Source organism: Bidens hawaiensis, unplaced genomic scaffold (genome assembly GCF_021521415.1).
Source record: "Bidens hawaiensis isolate Kalapana, Puna unplaced genomic scaffold, B.hawaiensis_p1.1 tig00005523_1, whole genome shotgun sequence".
Taxonomy (NCBI): domain Eukaryota; kingdom Viridiplantae; phylum Streptophyta; class Magnoliopsida; order Asterales; family Asteraceae; genus Bidens; species Bidens hawaiensis.
In genome coordinates this window covers 934,589-941,565 of record NW_027491356.1, presented here as the reverse complement: position 1 = coordinate 941,565, position 6,977 = coordinate 934,589, and the positions used below count along the sequence as shown (strand labels likewise).

The following is a 6,977-nucleotide window of genomic DNA, read 5'->3' as shown; positions in this document are numbered from 1 at the left end:
TGACTCATAAATGTTTCCCATGATATTCGTCTTTCATTTAATGCTAGTATTTTCCATTACTACTTTATTTTATTATTTATAATTTTGTGATATGAACTGTAGAGAATGGAGGAATAAAAATGTCTTAATCTCTTCTTTAATAGATAGTTGTGTTAACTTAGTTTGGTATCTTTTGACTCTGAAAGCTAAACAAACTCTTTTGAAAAATATGTATATGTATTTTACCTTTCCACAAAACTAAAATTGAATCAAAAAGTACAATTATTATCATATGCTAAGAAGAATTTGTGAAAACACGTTTTTAACTTTTAAAATCAAAGGGAAGACATCTAAGGAAAATTGCTTACTCCTGATATACGAGCTACATCGATGGGTCCAAATATCTTTTGTGCAACGGGATACAATGCAGTTTGGAAAATAAGAAGGCCCACCCCTAATATAAGACTTTTGTGATTAATATAAACTGTAAAATCATAAATTAAAGTTTAAAGCTTTAAATTTAGATCTAGTGCAACTTCAAAAGCTTAACCTGAGATAGACAGGACTGTGCCAACATCTTCAGTAGTATAGTTGAGCCCCCCTAAACTCTTAGGGCTCACAGCCCACAAAGAGAAAACCTGTTAAACAAGAAAAACCAACACCATTTATAAATGTTTGATCATTAAGAACATGAGTTGTAATTAATAGATAGATTTTAGATCACCTCTGTGTAAGCCATGTCATGAAGCGAAAAAATGCCATAGGCAATGATAGAAGACATTAATGGCCAGTTTTTGAGGAGGCTTATAAAAGAGGAATCGTTGTTCTCAATTGTGTTTTCCCCGGCATCAAAAACATAGGAAGCAGACTCCAACTCATTTTTCTTATGAAAGTGTAATGTTTCCTGCAATTTAAAAAGTATTATAAATAATTCATGTCATGTATTAAGGAAATGGTAATTAGGAGATTGTACGGGAAGCCAAAATGCACCGACGGTCACAAAAAGTGCAAAAATGGAGATACAAAGGCAAGGCAACAAATATGGAAATCTGCATCACAAGTCATAATTAAATTGAATAAATAACAATAATATTTAGAAATAGTGTCATACTGTCAAAAAATTAAGAAGCAAGCAAACCGGTAGCTTTACCTCCCAAATAAAGAATCTGGAGATACCAGACTTGGAAAATTCTCTGCAGGCTAAAGATAAAACAACACAAAAAGAATAAAAACATTAAAAGGCAATACTGATCATTATATTTAGGCCAAAAAAAAACATATTATATGTGTGACGTATACAAAACCTGTGCAAGGAAACCACCCAATGCTGGGCCAATGATTAATCCTATGCCCCATGATGTACTAACCTGAAGCAAGTGACACATGTTGGTATAAATCAAGATTGAAATCCAATCGTAAATTGAATTAGCATAGTGAATGTGTTCTTGTTGTGTTTACAACTATAATATGTGGATACACACACTCACAATCATTGTAACCAACATCACGAGTACCTGCCTAAACCTATGCTAATGGATAATTGCATAATCATGTTACAGATAATATAATTAATATTACTAATAATACTTATATGTACGATCAAAATGATGTTTCACATATAGCATCAAATATGCCGTTTCTGCTGAAGATATGTCGACAAATATCCAAGAGAGATTTGGTAAAGAGAGTGCACCTAGAGCATATGAGTGGAAGCAAGCCAACAGCACAACTCTACAAAAAGGTGTTTTGATTTCATCCTATTACACCAAGGTCCGCTCATTATGGGATTAAGTAGATTCTACGCTCCCACAACACTATGCATTTGAAGTGCTTGTACCTATGGTCTTGGAAAGAAATTAAGTTACTTGAAGGACAAAGAGAGGTTGTATGAGTTCCTAATGGAGCTTGATAATGAGTACTCGATTATTGTGCTCAGATTCTCGTCACGAAACCCATACCTTCATTAAGAACTGCCTGCCACCTTGTTGCAGAAGACGAGCAACAAAGGTCCAACACAACCATTAAGAAGACAAATATCGATCTAACAGCCTTACAAACATATGTTTCGGGGAAACATGATAAGAACCATAGAAAAGGTGCATTGGTTTTTGTAAATTCAAACCATTATCTTTTGGCCGCTATCACTCCCAACTAATGAATTAGTTGATAACGCTCCCACCTTTTATCATATTTATTCTCAACCGTTCACGACTAACAGAATGCTAGCGTCGTTAGTTATAGGTCGTCGGAAAAACGCTTTTGGCCAGAAATGTTACATTTTTTGCCTGAAAACTCAACCTGAACACCACCAGTCCACCACCACCATCACCAACCGACTCAACCCCAACCAATCACAACCACTTGAGCACCACCAACTGATTTCGACAATAATTCTAGAGTTCCAACGACCTCAATAATCAGGGATTTTACTATAAAAAGATTCCTAAATGTTCGACCTAAGGTTGCAAAGATGTTTTGGGACGAAAATGTTGAGTTTCCAAAAAAAATGTGAGTTTTTCGGGGAAAAATGTTTTTCCAGTCACTTGAAACTAACAACGTTAGCATTAATCAGTTAGTCGCGTACCATTGGGAACAAATATGATAAATGGTGGGATCATTATCAGCCAATTCGTTAGTTGGGACCGACAGCGACCAAATGATGATAGTTGGGATTAATAAAAACCAATACACCTAAAAAAATAAGGTTGTACGGAAAGACTCTAAATAGTCAGTTAGCGATCAAATTGAGCATTGTACATTTTGTGGTAGAGATGGGCACAACCAGAGACCGATGTTTCAAATTAATGAAACTTAATGTCTAAGAAATGTTATAACATGTCCAAACTCGTTTTCTTGTTGTTAAGTAGAAATCCACATGTCATTATACTCGATTTTGTCATTAATTGATTATTCGGTTTCCTTAAACGAACTATTACCAAATAAATAATTTTGGTGTATTACACTTAATCAAAATTTATTCCTAAAGCCTAAAATAATCTGTAAACATCAGCCTCCATCTCAATCTCATTCATATGGTATTCCATTGGTGTTCTTATTCAATAATCTGTGTTATACAGTTTGACTTTCTAGCTTCTAGACCCATTGACTCGTTGTTTTCTCATTGTTTTGTAATCTTTTCGGGTAAGTTTTCTTCATGAAAAACGTTGGTTTTTATCTAAATAAAAAAAAACCCTTAATCAATTTTACTGATTGATGGGGTTTTGTCGGTCAATTGTTTTCCGACCCGTTTAAGGGCATAATAGTCAAATCTTTGACCATTCAATTACTCAACCTTCTGGTCAAAACTAGCGTTTGGGGCAGAAGACTTTTATGTTTATTTTGACATTTTCAGTGCACTGACCAACCCCGACTCCCGACTCGGAGTTTAGGTTATTAAAGTAAACAACAGTATTTGATTTATTTGGTTATTTGTAATTTCTTTTGAATATTGTGTACTTGATTTAAATTTAATAAAATAATTAGATATTGTCACTAATATTGTATGTTAGTGCCTTATGAGCTATGAACCAACAGTTCGCACCCCGACATTCCACCGTAGGTTGAGGTGTGGCAGATAAACTATCACACATTTTTCTCAAGGATTTTTCTTTCAAAGTTAAAAACTCTTTTTGTGATGTATGTGTTAAGGCCAAACATACAAGATCATGATTTCCTGTTAGTATTACTAAAACTTTTTATTGTTTTAAGTTATTTCAACAACGAAAGAAATCGAAGTCCTCGAAGAAATGGAACGCGGTATTTTGAAGAATTACCAAACGAGAAATGTGCTATTGACTTGAAATTTGTTTACAAGACTAAATACAAACCCAATGGAGAGATTGAACGCTACAATGCTCGACTTGTTTTAAAGGGTATCAAGCAAATGGAAGGTAACAACTTTTATGACACCTTTGCACTGATAGCTAAGCTAGTCATTGCTAAAACGATTGCGGTAGCAATAAAAAGAGGGTGGTTTATTCAACAACTTGACGTTAATAATACCTTTCTTCATGGAAACTTAGAAGAAGATGTTCACATGAAGATTCCCCAAGATTTTTTCAAAGCAAATGAAACGAGAGTGTGTAAACAAAAGAAGTCGACCTACAGTCTAGTGCATGCCTCCAAGAATTGGTACCAAAGATTCACTGTTTGTGAACATTGGTTTCAAACAATCCAATATAGATCATTCGCTATTCATATACAAGAAACGTGACACCTTTTTTGCAGCTCTCATGTTTGTTGATGATCGTGTAATCAGCACCCGGAATGATCACCACAAAAATATAATACACTGAAATCTATCTTGACAAGGAATTTAGCATCAAAGACCTTGGATATCTGAAGTACATTTTGGGTTGAAGTTACTCGAACAAAAGATGGCTTAGTAATAAGTCAAAAGAAAACATACTATTGAAATTTTGGAAGATTGTGGTGTGCTTGACTGTAGCTAATACTCTTTTCTTATTGAACAAATTGAAGTTGGGCAAGGATGATGAAGAATCTCATGTTGATAAGCACAAGTTTTGAAGGTTGATAGGTAGCCTACTCTACCTTAACCACAAGACTTGATATCTCTTATTTCGTAAACATCTTGAGCCAATTCGTTAGTGGCAAGAGACAAACACACATGGACGTTGCCACTCATGTTCTGAGATACCTTAAAACCACCCCTAATTAAGGAATCCTTCTTTCTAGGGAAGGAGGGACGAACCTTACTATCTATTGTGATGTAGGTTGACTTGGTAGTACTCTTATTAGGCAGTCAAGAACTGGTTACTTACTCATGTTGGGTGGTGTGCCAGTTTCGTGAAAATCAAAGAAACAATTAGTCGTTTCTTGCTCATTGACGAAAGTGTGCTAAATATACTGTCATGGAGATCAGCATGAGTGAAGTCTTATGAGCGAGATGGCTCATGACAGAACTTAGGGTTTCTCCTCATTTGCGACACCTCTTGTGATATTCTTGCAGCCTATCATATTGCAAACGATCTTGTTTTACATGAGCGGACCAAATATGTTGAGATGGATTGTTATTTTATCAGGGAAAGAATGAGGTCAATAGAAGTGTGGCTCATTCACATTGACACAAAATTACATACTGCTAATTTATCATCTAGGCCTCTTGGTACGTTACAATTTCGTAGGCTTTACAAGTTAGACATTTATGACCTCCATACTCCAATTTGAGAGGGAGTACTGGATATTATTTTTGGATTACATTTACTTCCTTAGGTCATTGTAAACATAGTAGTTTTTTGCCAGTCTATCGTTATATATCCTTCTAATTCTTATATCCTTCTAATCCTTGAATAAAATTATTATGAAATATCAAAATTATCAATATTATGAAAAATCAAAATAAAAGGTGTCGTTGCTTATGGCCGATAATCCTAAAGCTTGATGTTCTTCTGGTAAAATTTCACATGCATACGCCTGTTTATCAACATGTAAGGAAACAAATCAGATCATATGCTATAATAAACAAACTGAAAAAAAAAAACATATACAAAATGTAAGATAAGGAATGCACCTTTATCGTTCCGAGTAACCCGCTTAAAATGCCAAGAAGAAACCTTGTAACAATGGCCATCCAATATTTGACACTAATACCGAAAAGTGTGTTGAAAACAACCCTGAAAGAATATGAAAATGGCAAACTATAGAAGGGCAAAAGGTTGAGGTGTACAAAGTGGTTCCAAACAATTATAAGTGAAAGTAGTTACTCACACCGATGATGTGCTCACAAGAATAATTGGTTTTCAACCATATCGATCGGCCACTACTCCCCAGAAGATGGATGTCAGTGCCCTTCCAACCATATATGCCGACCCTTCATAAATTGTAATTATTATACTATACATAGTATACTTTAAGAAATATGTAAAAAATGAAATATAGCGGGTAAAAGTTGTTACCAACAAAGCCCGCATAGTAACTAATGTCCTCTTTCTCAGCAATGTTAAAATCCCTTACCTACAATAGTAAGTCAAGATAAATAATTTAAAATGTCAAAATTTGATAAAATGGGGACAAAGCAAAGAGATAAGTAAACACACTTACCATGAAATAAACAAAAGGGAAGAGAGATGATATTGGGAGCGCTGGAAAGTATAAAATCGGAATAGATGTCAGATATCGCAATTTTTTTTTTAATTAAACTTAACCTACTAAACATACAAATAATTAGAGTAATTACAATTTGAGTTGTAGTAATAATGTTATAAAAAATAAATATTGTAATAATAGTTACTTTGTTCAAAAGTTATAGAGTTATAATAATTACTCAAATGCTAACATAATTATTCTATTTATTTTTACACTTCTTATGGTACACAAACTACTAAATATTTAAAATTTATATTATTCCATAATAAATATGTATATTGTTCGATGAATACATTATTTGTTGAGTAATTGTTAATTATGTACTATTGAAAATTATACCGGTGAATATATTATGTGTTGCATAATTAATTACTTATAAATGATTTTTTTTATTTAAAAAACCGTTAAAAATATGAAATAAAAAAACCTAAAAGTGATACTGCAGTGAAATTCATGTGAACAGTGAAAACCATTTTCGAACTAGATAATAACTAGTAATAAGAAATGAAATCTGATGTGACATTTAATGTACAATTTAATCCATGTAATATAGTCTTATATGTTCACTCACCACTGTTAATGGTAATATCAGAGAACAATGATCACTCAAATTTTCTGGATACTTTATTCAATAAAAGAGGTGCTATATATATAGCTTACAAGAAATAACTGAAAGCAACTAAACCCTAAAAATGAGCGTAAGACTCGAGACTCCATAAAACTAGGACAAACCCACATGACTCGATCAAATCTTCTAACTGACTAAACTTGCATGAAATCATGCATATTAAAAACAAACTCTAACAAACACGTTGGACTAAAGCCCAATTATTCAATACTTCAAAAACCAAAATGGGCCCACTTCAAATCCTTCCCTTAAACTGCAATGGTGT

At 33.6% G+C, this 6,977-nt stretch overlaps 1 pseudogene across 1 annotated transcript; it reads right to left on the bottom strand.

Moving 5' to 3' along the window:
* Positions 1-314: 314 nt before the first annotated feature.
* On the bottom strand, positions 315-6,557 carry LOC143630049 (protein ZINC INDUCED FACILITATOR-LIKE 1-like; annotated as a pseudogene). Its single transcript, XR_013153087.1, has 12 exons — positions 6,525-6,557; positions 5,895-5,952; positions 5,707-5,809; positions 5,510-5,612; positions 5,362-5,412; positions 2,386-2,388; positions 1,284-1,346; positions 1,130-1,179; positions 953-1,028; positions 704-883; positions 530-617; positions 315-433 (listed from the first exon to the last, which is right to left on the bottom strand). The product of XR_013153087.1 is annotated as a protein ZINC INDUCED FACILITATOR-LIKE 1-like (transcript).
* Between the last annotated feature and the right edge of the window lie 420 nt (positions 6,558-6,977).